Source organism: Helianthus annuus, chromosome 1, assembly GCF_002127325.2.
Source record: "Helianthus annuus cultivar XRQ/B chromosome 1, HanXRQr2.0-SUNRISE, whole genome shotgun sequence".
NCBI lineage: Eukaryota > Viridiplantae > Streptophyta > Magnoliopsida > Asterales > Asteraceae > Helianthus > Helianthus annuus.
This window is the reverse complement of record NC_035433.2, coordinates 46,422,521-46,436,610: the sequence shown is the minus strand read 5'-3', so window position 1 is coordinate 46,436,610 and position 14,090 is coordinate 46,422,521. Positions and strand designations below refer to the sequence as shown.

The following is a 14,090-nucleotide window of genomic DNA, read 5'->3' as shown; positions in this document are numbered from 1 at the left end:
ATGATCTGTGTCGGACGCTGTGAACGTGACGTCAATATTGTCTGGTAAAACATCGGTTATCTCGGATTCTAACTTAATATTGACCGCCTGTTTTAGTTCTTCCTCGTTAGGTTTTCTAGGCGAGTACCCTTCCCAAATCGGAGGCGGAACTTATTATAACAGACACCCTGTTTCTTACCAGTATCCGTTCTCTTCTTTGGTTGTTCATCTTTAAATGCCTCAAAACCTTCAACTGTTGGATAAATTCTGTCGATTACATAGTCACAACCTTTGTAACTTTGCAGCAATCTTTTGATTCTTTCATTCTCAGCTGCTTCACTATCCAACTCTTTCTTCAACTTTGCACATTCTTCTATATACATGTTGATCTCTTTCTACTTTGTCATCATTGTTGCATTTAGCATCTTCAAAGCTTTCTCTCTTTCTGAGTTATTCTTCTCCAGACCATTCACATGCCTGTTCAATATATCATACGACTTTTTCAAGTTCTTTACATCAAACAACAATTGTTCTTTCAACTTTTCTAACTCACTAAACCTCTCATCTTTTTCTATACATTGTTTACAAGACTCTAAACATGTAAGACAAGGTTTTGTGACTTCAACAATCTTTTCAATCTCTATGATTTTTTCAACTTCAACAACTTTCTCAGCTTCAGTCACCTTTTCTGCTTCAATAATCTTCTCATTAACACTACTATTATCAATTGGTGATTGGTCAAACTCTACTGATTTGTCAGAACTATCATCCGAAGAACCAGAGTTAGTTGATGTTTGATCGACAACAATTGCTTCTTCTGAACTTTCATCGGATGAAACGGATTTTTCTTCTTGATTCTTCTTATTCACATCATTGTTCTCCATTTGTTCTTCAAGCTTCTTAATGAATTGACAAATTGACAATCTAGAGTATTCTCCATTTCTTTTTAAATCCAACAGATATGTACCCCATTCTTGTTGAGGTATGGAATTGGCTAATCTCTTAACCCATTCATTTGGATTTTTCTGAATACCCTTCTCAGACATTAAGCGAATAGATGACTATACCTCTCAATGATACTCTTTGTACTTTCTCCTGGACAACCTGAAAACAAATCAAATTCTTTCTTTAATACATTTATTCTATTAACTGTTTCACTAGTCATATTAAAGAATTTTAAGTCCATGATTCGGAAACACGTTTATCGAGACAGTCACTTAAAATGAAATATCAAATTCAAACTAGATCCCCTTTCGATCAGTTTAACATCGATTAACAGAAACAAACTGATACTCGAACCGGTGAATATTCTGTGCGGACCGAATGTTGACAAACTGTACATACTGAAATTGACGCGAACTGAGATTTTGTCAAAACACGCGAACTACTGTGACCCGGATTAAATCCAAACAACCAGATTCACTACGAACGAACTTATGGACTTTCAAACGACGTGATGAACTTTTGACAACTTGTGAACTCCAAATCGTACGAACTGGAACTAACTTCCAAGCGAAATGATTTTTTTGAAACGATTTCACGCGACCTGAACACACTGACGAACTTCAAACTGTTTTGACCAACTTCAATGAGTCGAGATGGGCCGTGAAAAACACTAAGTCTTACAACAATTTATGACTTAAAACCGTGATTGGACCTACAATACCACTGACCTCACACTTTAATGACTGACATTTTTATTTTTAATGAACTTTGATAGGGCTTTTTCACTAAACAATGTACTAACTAAACAATGATTGGGTCTTCACATTATGGGGCGGCAAATCAACAACCATTCATTCTTGGGCGGTGCAAGAGGCTGGGATTGGGCCGTATATGTCACTTATATGAAATATGATAGGGCCATTACATATCGTTCACATGCAGACAATAACAACTTTCAACAAATAGGCTGCTGTTGATTGGGCCAAAAAAGATAGTGGGCGGCCACCTTTATGATTGTTTATTCAAACAATTCATTAAATGATGATTCACGATTGGACCTCATCATGAAGTGGGCTGCAACTATAAATTGATTGGTTCAAGCTTTTGAGCGGACCACAAACTGACTAAAAAGCGATCCACAATTGACACTTTTGGAGCGGTCCACACTAGTCACAATGAGCGAACCAACATCATTATTTTGGAGCGATCCTGAAACTATGACCAAAAAGCAGTTCACGTCTGTTCAAATAAGCGAACCAGACTTTTTGACGAAAAACCGAACTGAAAATCCTCGATTTCTCCTAAACGGCTAGGAGTTTCGATCTGAAACTTGGTAAGGTTTTAGATCAGGTATATGCGCACAACATATCCAAAAATCAGCCAAAACGGACCGTGAAATATTGGTCTGACGTAAGAAAGAAAGTGTAGAAGAAGAATATGTGACGAAATCCAGCAAATCTCAATAAAACTCCTCCTCCTGAAGCTCTGATACCACTTGTAGGATCGGATTCTGACCCGAACGAGTCAATCAGAGAAGTTTGATCAGATACAGGTGCGGAAAACAAGTACCTGAAGTATAAACTGCTAGATATGATCTTAAATCTCTTTACTAATTAATTTGACAGCTTTTACACGTAATTCTCACACCGGCAGCACCTCGGTATGGAAATCTAGAAGTTACAAATGTGGACCTCTCATATGGTATTTATAGGTGAGGTGGACCTCTTATTCGGCATGTCCGTATAAGCGGTCCAGGTAGGTGTGAGGTGGACCTCTTATTCGGCATGTCCGTATAAGCGGACCAGCACTCTAAAACACCTAAACTCTCCAGTTTTCTCGTAAAACGCGCCCTAATCTATACAATACAATGAAAAACTCGATCTAAGACGAAATCAACAGATGTAGTGCACCAACATGTCCTTGTGTTTTTATCTTAAGCAAGTCAAACCAATCAACTAAAAATCTACCTAAACCCAGACTGCTCATATGGTTAAATGGGTTGAAAGTCAAGTATACTTTATTCGCTATGCAAGCTTATAATCCTCCAAAATTCATACTTTTTGGTACCAACATTTTGCGCTTTTGATACCGGTACACATCTAAATTAAATAAAAATATAACATTAAAATTATCAGGAAGCAAAAAACACTCAAGGTTGTATTATAGAAACGATACAAGTCTATAATCTGTACAAAAATCATATTACTGAGGTCTTTTATTACATATCAAGATAAAAATGAAATTACAATTACTTAACTCATGAATCTCAAAAGAAATTCGTATACAACACCCAAATATTCGCTGATAGAACAAACCATAGCAAAAAAAAATCACCCACCAAGGCCTTCAGTTTTTTTTCTTCCATTCTTTTAGACGTCACCCCGATTTATACTAACAAATAACTTCAAATAACTTGCTAACCAAGACATTTAATCCTACCCTAATAAGGAAATATACAATAAACAAATCTCTAGCAATTATCCCTATGTCTTCAACATGGTTTTCTTATATTCTTATCTTGTTTTCAAGCTCTGCACCTTACCTGCACAACAAAATGGATGGGTTGGGAAGTGTAAACATGATAAAGAGCGACATAAAACTTATGGTTCCAGTAATTATTCCAATTCCATTTCCAAAACATATTGCAGATTTAGAAGTGTAAACGTGATAAAGAACAACTTAAAACGTAGCTACAAATGGGATCAAAAAAATGGACATAAAACACTACAATTTGATCCAAAAGGGCATGCATGATCAGTTCCAGAAAAAAAAAACAAAAAGGAAAACCAGGTAGCTTTGTTTATCATCAATTATACATGAAATAAACTTGTTTTGGAGAAAAAGTGATCAGTGCCTCTATGATTGTAAAAGAAAAAAAAACTTTTAAGACATCCATAGGATATTTTTCAGCAACCAATTTCAACCCGTTACTCTTTGACCCGAAAATAACCTGAATCGACCCATTCACAATATTTGTCAAATTTACCAACTTGAGATTTAACTCAGTGGTGCCAACACAAACTAAAAGTCAAGATGAGGGTGCCGTGTGTCAAAGTGTTAGTTGGGGGTGGCAACGGCCAAAGGCCGATAGTTGGGGATGATAAAATCTAATAACCAATGTTGACGTTGCGTGTGCATTTATGTAGTTAACCTATGATTACATAACGTAACATAATTATATTTTATGTTTTAACAAAATTATTTTTATATATTATATTGAAAATATTACCTCCTCTGGTGACACACCAGCATCTTCAAGGCTGCTTTGAATACAAGAAGAAACACCAAGACAGTCGGATCGTGGATCAGTCATATGATCAGCGTCACAGTTAACCGCCCCACCCAAGTATTCGGCAATTATTGGTGCATCCCTTTTCATTGAATGTTCTAAGCTCTCCATCACCTTCAAATAATATATATTCTTTATGTTCAATAAATTTTTTTCTTAAAAAAGTTTGGTGATCTCGTACCATCTCACAATCAAGGGGTATTTGGATTTGTGGTTTTTAAGCAATGTTTTGAAAACCGGACAGGCAACTGAGGGTCTGACTGGATTTTTTGGGGATTGAACCAGATTTGTATTAAAAAAAATTGATTTTACCCTTTTTTTCTAATAATATTTACCGCATCACCCGGTTCTTACGTTCGGTTCAGCCGGGCTGACCAGTGAACTCGTAAGAAGACCGGTTTGACGTCTTTTCCGGTTTTGAAAACATTGTTTTTAAGTGAATTGTAGTAATCAGTTTTTCATGTCTGCACACCACCACATTATAATATTGGCTATTTTACCCTTAAACTTATTAAGTCGTTTTACCCTCGCTTTAGATATAGAGCAAAATAGTCAATATAAATAGCATGACCATGTAAAATTCCAAAAACTCCGTTATTAGACATTAATTATAATAAGAAATATATATCACTTTGAAAATAAAGAAAACATACCAACACACCAGCACCTTCACCCATGACAAAACCATCTATGTCTTTATCCCATGGTCTAGAAGCCGTTTGCGGGTCATCATTTCTCTGAGAAAGGGCCCTGCACGCCACAAAACCACCCAAGACAATAGTGAACAGTGGCAGTGCCACCAGCAATCATCATGTCAGCTTCCCCTCCTCGAATATGGTTTGCACCAGCAAAAAACAATAATTTAAGTAGCACATGCGGTTGAAATCGAGTAATTTGGACCCATGAATCCAAGATCAATAGCGAGCAGGTGGTTTAGCTGTGCCTCGCTGCGCCTGAGTGCCTAAGCGCGCACCTAGTTCGCTTTTGACAACATAGCAAGCAGACAGCTAGGACACCCAAGAAAAAAAGAACTCACGCCCATGATAGAGCACCACATGAAAACGAAACACCGGCTATACCGATTTTCATAATGAAAACACAGCTCATAAAAAGCCAATAACTCACACCACACTCTAATCCAATTGGTATAATAGCTGATGCCAAATTACACACAACTACACCAAGGAACATTAATGATTTACAAAAACTTGAAAATAAGCTTGATGCACAGCCCCCAAACCCCACCCACCTGCACCTGCAATAGAAAACACGGAAGCAACCGAAGTTTACCAAAAACAAAAGAAACACACACTACACCAAACAAAACCACCCCAAAAAAGAGACCGGTAAACCACCACCCAAGAGAAGCATAAGACAGAACAAACAACCAGAAACCAGAGCCCCAATGTGCACCCAACTCACCCATGACTGAGAAACATAATTTCCAGTTTAAAAAGAAAAGGTTTAAATATATAACTGCAGACTTGTACCTTTGGGTTACTTATATGCTACATTAGGAGCTTGAAAGCAGCCAGCCACCTTTAGGTCTAACTTACATTCAACATTCACAGTAGAGACAATGTTCCTACATGTATCAAGAAAGCAAAATATATTAATATTTTGAAGTGAACAAATAATAATGGAACTCGTTAATAGCGTTAGAAAAAGGAATAGCAACAAAACAAGGTCAGGACCATTTAAAAAAAAAAACTGATCCACGTTAATGCTTAGAATGTAACAAAAACTCGCACTGATGTGTATACCTTGCACTAATGTGTATTCCTGATAAAAAAACCTAACTTCTTGGAACACCTTCAAAGGAATGTATGAACGGTTTGACTGCAGAGTAAATCATAACTTCATTCAGTTAAAGCTGGAAAAACCTTAAAATAGGCTAATCAGCTGAACTAAACCACAGGTTAGGTTATACTGTTGATATCCATCTTTTTGTGGCAAAATAAGCTATACAGACCTTGCTAGAAATAAAAAAAAAATAGCACCATCCTTCAATACCTATAATTATCCAATTAATTTAACATGTATGCTACATCCAACTAAGGGTTTTGTACTTAATAATTCATTTCAGTGTAAAAAACAAACTTCTTTACGGAAATAAAACCCTGAATTAAAGAACATATACCACATTTGTCGTCTTCAATTCATTGCAGGCCCGTTCAAGGTGGACCTGAAGAGGTTGACTTGCCTAGGCTTCGAACAAACCACATTTGACCGTATTAGGGTTTGTGAGCCGCAGATCTAAAAGCTCAGTTGCACGTCTTTTCCATTGATCTGTGGTGAACACATGTTAAATCATCAATTTTTCAAAGGAAATAACCACAATCAACAACAAATTGTACCTTATACCAGAACTGAATGTTTGAACGCATTAGGGTTTGGGGGCCGTAGATCTAAAAGTGTCAGTTGCACCTCTTCTCCGTCGATCTGTGGTGAACAAATGTTAAATCATCAAATTTTCAAAAGTAATAACCACAATCAACAACAAAGGTTACCTTTTGCAAATCTGAATGTTTGAACGCATTAGGGTTTGGGGGCCGTAGATCTAAAAGTGTCAGTTGCACCTCTTCTCCGTCGATCTGTGGTGAACACATGTTCATAGGAAATAACAACAGTCAAATCTTCAAAGAAAATAACCATAATCAACAGCAAATCTTACCTTATGGTTTTCGAGTGGTCGGAATGCCAACTTAACCAGATAACCACCATCAATAGCAGCCGAAGAAAGAAAAATCTCAAACAGATCTGGTGAAGATAGCTTCGTGTTTCTGAATCGCCGCAAGAGAGAGAGAGGGGGGCGGATAAGAATGAGGAGATTTGTGAAACCCTAATTTGTGTCCGTGTTTTTTGTTTGTGACCATAAGGGTATAATTGGGATAGTATATGTTGTTGTGCTTTAGTGGGATGTACATCATGCTTTAGAGGTGTTTTAAAGAAATTTCAATGACTTTAAGAAGTCCTTTGGATATGCTTATTAATATAGTATAGATATATATATATATATATATATATATAGGCGTCGGATCAATCGAGAGCCAAGCCGAGTTGTGAGAAGCGCGAGAACCACTCTGCACCAATCAGGTTATACCACCTATACAATATTATTTTAAAACCAAAAGGTTATTTTGGTAATTTAATCTATATGTCATTTCCAACTGTCTCTTTCCCTTTTAAAGTCTCTGACTTTCTCTCTCTTCATACAAATCTTCATCATCTTCATCTCTCTCTCGAATCTTCATCCTGATGAAATGAAGAAACTTAAATCTTCATCATCTTCATCTGATGTTCTTACCCCCATGTTTTCTGATGATGTCCTTACCCCCCCCCCCCGGCTGCAGAAGCGATGGTGGAGGTTGTGCGGAGGAACAAGATCACACTCCGACCACCGTATCCTCTACCACCGTCACAGTATACTCCGCCACCGTTCACCACCATTCAACGGAGATAAACCCCTAGACGCCACCGCCGCACAGGGGGTGGGTGTGGTGTCTGAAAGTTGCCAGTTGTACCAGCCGCCGCCACCACCACCGTTCACCACTAAATCTTATAAATGTACAAGTGGAAGATGCATAAGGTACAACAAGCTCTTGTTGGTGGTTGTTTACTCGTATTGCGTTTTTTGTACTTGTGGGTTTTGATGAAACTTGTGGGTTTTGATGAAAGTGCGGTAAAGATCTCTGGCGGCATACTCACCGTCTCCGACCACCAACAAGAAGACCAGACCCCCTCTTTTTTTTCTGAAAAATTTGTCATCTTTTTTTGGGTTTTTTTGTTAAAGATCTAAAAAAACTTGTGGTTTTATTGATGAAAGTGTGTTAAAGATCTGAAAAAAACTTGTGGGTTTTGATGAAACTTAGGGTTTTTTGAAGAAAGTGTGTTAAAGATCTCCGGCGGCATCTTCGGCATCTCCGGTGGTGCCGATGGTGCCCGGTTTGTTGGAAGACGGTGGTGGGGAGGTGGTTGGTGGGGAGTTGTGCAGAGGCGGAAGACGGTGGTGGGGCAGTGGTTGGTGGGAGTATTTGCGAAAGCCGCAGTGGTGTCCGGCCACCATCGCCTCAAAATGAACCACCATGGCTGCTCGATTTCTTTAGTTTTTTAATCTATTTTGATCCATAAAAATAGATCCGCCCCCTGACTACAACTTGCCGACCTAATCCAGCCACCATCGCCTCAAATAGAACCACCATGGCTGATCGATATCTATGGTAATTTTCACTCTTTGCATGATTTTGATGGATCTTAAATTTGTTTTTGCAGCATTTAATTGGTTGATGTGTTTGAATTTTTGGGTAATGGCTAGTGGTTTTTGTTTTCCAGATATGCCGAGATGTATGGGGGATTTTGGGGATTCCGTTGATGTCACACTCCAACCGATGGCGGAAACATCGGGGCACGGCACTGAACGAAACAGATTGTCCAAAAGTTTCCATAACAACTATAATTACCAAATATTTAAAGCAACATGTCCCATACCATGTCATATACGATAATACAATTATTACTAAAAAGATCTAGGTAGATTGTCCTGTTCCGACAACTCAGATTTTTATTACAGACAGTTGTTTATTGCTTCTAGACCTTCCCTAGCCTCGATTTCATTACCATACACCTAAGAATCCTAGCAACTTAAGCACCTGTCACATACGTTAAAGTAAAAGTCAATACACATAGTGTAAAGGCGAGCATACAAGTTTAATAATAGTATATAGAGTTCGAAAGCGTTACGCATAACTAGCACGTACCCAGAGTGAAATGAGGCATGTTAGTTATCGACATAAACCTATCGATACCAATGACTGCGGGTTGACTGCCCAAGGCAGTTCGCGATAAATACTCACCACTGTAAGACATGTAGGTAATTATCCTTAACAACCCCCGAGTGAACGGGTGCTGAGTCCAAACTAATAGTACTACCGTTGCTAAGGCAGGTAGACAGCATTCCATGTGTAAACATAACAAACAAGCATTCATTTAGTCACGTATACATGCGATAGCGGTTAGCGTTAAAAGTATTGGGTAGTGCGTTCAATGTGATTTTGAATAAGTAACGCATGTAACACCCAAAAGTGCGTAAAGCAAAAAGGGATCGAGTATACTCATAGCGATTTATGGATTGAAGGGAGCGCTGGAGAGTAGGGTTAGCCTGAATAGATTGATAGCATAACGATAAGCGACGCGTAAAAGGTGCAAAGTACGAGTGAGTCGGACAACAGTTCGATCGGACGGTAGTCCGATCGGACAGCCGATCGTGCGAGTGGTAGTCCGCTCGGACAGTCGTCCGGTCGGATGGCTGTTCGAGTGGATTGTTTCTTCCTTTGAGAAGGATGTGTTTGTGTATGATGGCTTGACTTTTGAAGTTTTTGTTGTAGCATTTTGAAAACATTGAAGTATCTCTACCTTTCAGGTCGGTCGATCGGACGGTCGTTCGATCGGCCGGCATCCCGATCGGTTTGGCACTTCAGTGAGAATATGTTCACAGTAGGTTGTCACTCGATCGGACAGCAGTTCGATCGGGTGGCATCCCTAGTGCATTGAACATGTTGAAAATCGTTTAAGTGTGGAAGTTTAAATGTTTCATGATTCGGATGGCAGTTCGATCGGATTATAGTCCGATCGGAAAACAATTCGTTCAACACTTAGACTTCAAATATTGGTAAAAATGGTTAAGTGTGGGACCCATAATGCAAGTCGTTTGGATTGCCCAGTTATGCGGTTTGGCTACCCGTTCGGACAGCAGTCCGATCGGACGGCACCCCATCCTGGTCGTCCAGTTCGTCTTACACTTGGTTGTTTTGATTGTTTGTCGTTTTATCGAGGCGTTTTGATAACGAGTTAAGCAAGAGAAACTTTGTCAATACTTGGTTCCCCTGATCGGACAGGAATCACCCAAATCCGGTCAGTCAACGTTTCGAGATGGTGTTCCGTGTTTAACCTGAGATCGATGAACCTCGTGGATAGAATCCAGATCTTGGGCCACACAACCACAAGAATGAGTAGTAGGCCGGCACAAGCTCCGTTTCTATCGGTTTTGAAGGCATTGAGTGTAAAAGAGTTGAAAGAAAGTTAGAAAACCATCTTTCAATCCTTTTTATGGTGAATATGTTTAGGTCTACGAAAGATCTTTGTTTCTTTATTTGGAAATCAGTTAGATCTAAGTTGTTCGTGGTGGATTGAGGCCAGAACATGAAGTTCTTCAAGAACACATGATGACGTCATCCTAGAACACCTTGAATCTTGATGATTTCACGGTTAAAAGTTAAGATTCAAAATGTAGAAAGGTGTAGGAGTGCGTGTAGATTAAGGAAGTACAAGATTTAGGATGAGATCTTACCGGAATCGAGAGAAATCTGAAGAAAAGTGAGGAGAGCGAGCTGTTCGGACGTCAGTTGCCAAAAGTAGAAAGAATGATGGTAATAAGGGGTATTTATAGGGTTACCCAAAGAGGAAAGGGGCTGGTCGATCGGTTGGCAGGCCGGCCGACTGGCTGGTCGATCGGTCAGCTGCCTGATCGATCGGTCAATTGTTTGGACGAGTTTTGCCGTTTTGATTGCGATTGCGAGTAATGCGAATGCGATAAAGTTTCTTATTCAAATTACTTTTAATCCCAACTACTCATATCTTGCACTATCTCTTCTCCACCAATTATCATACTGTTTCGATTACGATTGAGTTCGATTGCCTTTCGATTGATTACCACACATAAATTAAACATGCACAAGTAACACATAAGGCACACACACACGTATAACAATCACCAAAATGCGTAATTCGAGTTGCGAGTTCGATTTCGATTCGATGTTGATGAAATTTGGATTGATTATCGTTTAGTCGTCTTTATCGCATTGTTACTTCGTATTATTCACAGTCGTAAAGCGATTCATAGCGGTAAGTATACATCGATTACTGCGATTCTTAACAATTACTCCATATAATACAACTAACGGAAGGCATAAATTAGACTATTTACGAGTCAAAGAAGTCAAAACAGGAATTGAGCAAGGAGTGACAGATCACAATTAGCAGTCTTTTCTTCCTTTGACTTCAATCCTGACTTTGACTTTGACTTTCGAAACACGGGGTGTTACAGCCTCCCCTAGTTGAGGGAATTTCATCCCGAAATTAGGCTGAAGCCGTAACAAACAACTACGGGTACTTCGCCCTCATGTCGCTTTCGAGTTCCCAAGTGAACTGTGCGCCTCGTTTGCCTTCCCATCGACTTTCACAATAGGAATGCGCGAGCGTCTGAGCTGCTTGGTTTGGTGATCCATGATTTCGACAGGCTTCTCCACGAAGTGTAGTGTTTCGTTTATTTAGAGGTCATCGAGAGGTATAATTAAATCATGCTTAGCCAGGCACTTTCGGAGGTTTGACACATGGAAAGTCGGGTGGACATTACTAAGTTCCTCTAGTAGTTCAAGTCTGTAGGCGACTTTTCCGATCCTTTCCAGAATCTTAAAAGGTCCAACATATCGAGGCGCCAGTTTCCCTTTCTTGCCGAATCTGACCACACCCTTCCAAGGTGATACCTTTAGGAGTACGTAGTCGCCAACGTCAAATTCAAGGGGCTTGCGTCGTCTATCGGCGTAACTTTTCTGTCGACTTCGAGTTTTCAACAAGTTGTCTCGAATTTGGAGGACTTTGTCAGTCGTTTCTTGCAATAGCTCAGGACCGGTTAATTGGGAGTGACCGATCTCGTGCCACACAATAGGCGATCGACATCTTCTTCCGTATAAAGCCTCGAATGGTGCCATTTGAATGCTGGAATGATAACTGTTATTATACGAGAATTCGACTAACGGCAGGTAGTTGTCCCAATTACCACCGAAGTCTATGACACACGAAAGGAGCATGTCTTCAAGAGTACGGATCATTCTTTCAGTCTGACCGTCAGTTTGAGGATGGAATGCGGTACTCAGATTAAGCGTAGTACCGAGAGCCGCTTGAAACGTTTCCCACAGCCGCGAGGTAAACCGAGCATCACGGTCAGAGATGATGTCGCGAGGCGTCCCATGATTACAAATGATCTCGTTGGTGTAGATTCGGGCTAATCGTTCTACCTTGTAGTCTTCCCGTATTGGCAGAAACTGAGCAGATTTGGTCAAACGATCAACAACAACCCAGATGCTGTCGTGACCTGATGACGTGTGCGGAAGCTTTGTTATGAAGTCCATAGATATACTCTCCCACTTCCACATAGGGATCGGTGGTTGTTCGAGCAAACCAGAGGGTCTTTGGTGTTCAGCCTTGACCCTAGCACAAGTCAGGCACTTTCCAACATAGAGAGCAATATCCCTTTTCATGCCCGACCACCAGTACTTGTAACGAAGATCCTGGTACATTTTATCGGTACCGGGATGAATAGAATACCGGGATTTGTGGGCTTCGTCCATCAAAATCTGTCGCAAATTGGTCCGTTTAGGGATCCAAATTCGGTCTAGAAAGTGAAATATCCCATTCGACTTATTCACAAGTTGAGCTCCATCGTGGTAGATTCTTTCCTTCTTCAGAGTGCGTTCATTAAAACAGGCGTGCTGGGCTTCGCGGATGAGGGTTTTGAGATCGCATTGGGCTTGGTCATTACGAATGCTGAGCAAATAACTCCGTCTGCTGAGAGCGTCGGAAACGACATTTGCTTTGCCTGGGTGATAACGAATCTCATAGTCGTAATCGTTGAGAAGTTCTACCCATCGGCGTTGACGCATATTAAGTTCTTTCTGATCAAAGATATGTTGTAAACTCCTATGATCGGTGAAGATCGTACACTTGGTACCATATAGGTAGTGCCGCCAAATCTTTAACGCAAAAACAACCACGCCTAGCTCGAGATCATGGGTTGTATAGTTCTTCTCGTGGATTTTGAGCTGACGAGATGCGTAAGCTATTACCTTGTCCCGCAAAGACCTAGGTTGGAAGCATCACAATAGACAATGAAGTCGTCGTTTCCGTCGGGCAATGTAAGAACAAGAGCATTGCAAAGCATGTGCTTGAGGGTTTGGAAAGCAGACTCTTGTTCGGTTCCCCAAACAAAAGGCTTGTCTTTATGCGTAAGAGTGGTAAGCGGCACAGCGATCTTTGAGAATCCTTCGATGAATCGTCGATAATAGCCCGCTAGTCCGAGTAAAGAACAGACTTCAGGCGGGTTCTTTGGCGTAATCCAACTCTTGACTGCTTCAATCTTCGCGGGGTCGACATGGATACCTTGACTATTGACAATGTGACCCAGAAACTGAACCTCCTCTAGCCAGAATTCACACTTGGAGAACTTGGCATAGAGTTGATTCCCCTGGAGTAGCTCGAGAACCAAACGTAGATGTTGTTCATGTTCGTCTTTCAATTTGGAATAGATCAAGACATCGTCGATGAACACGATGATGAAACGGTCGAGATATGGTTTACACACTCGATTCATTAGATCCATGAAAACCGTGGGTGCGTTAGTTAAACCAAAAGGCATAACAACGAACTCATAGTGGCCGTAACGAGTGCGAAAAGCGGTTTTGGGTATATCATCCTCTTGGATGCGTAACTGATGATAGCCTGAGCGTAGATCGATCTTCGAGAAATACGTAGCACCTTGCAGCTGATTAAACAAATCATCAATGCGGGGTAGGGGATAGCGGTTCTTGATGGTTAGCTTATTCAATGCACGATAGTCGATGCACATCCTGAACGACCCATCCTTCTTTTTGACGAAAAGGACTGGCGCGCCCTAAAGAGAGGTGCTCGTGCGAATGAAGCCTTTCTCAGGTAATTCCTGGAGCTGATTCGAGAGTTCACGCTTTTCGGATGGTGCGAGTCGGTAAGGAGCTTTGGCAAAAGGGTTGGCTCTAGGAATGAGGTCAATTCGAAAGTCGATATCACG

General features: G+C 40.4%; 1 pseudogene; it reads right to left on the bottom strand.

The window, feature by feature from the left end:
- Positions 1–3,539: 3,539 nt before the first annotated feature.
- Positions 3,540–5,639, bottom strand: LOC110878383 (annotated as a pseudogene).
- Between the last annotated feature and the right edge of the window lie 8,451 nt (positions 5,640–14,090).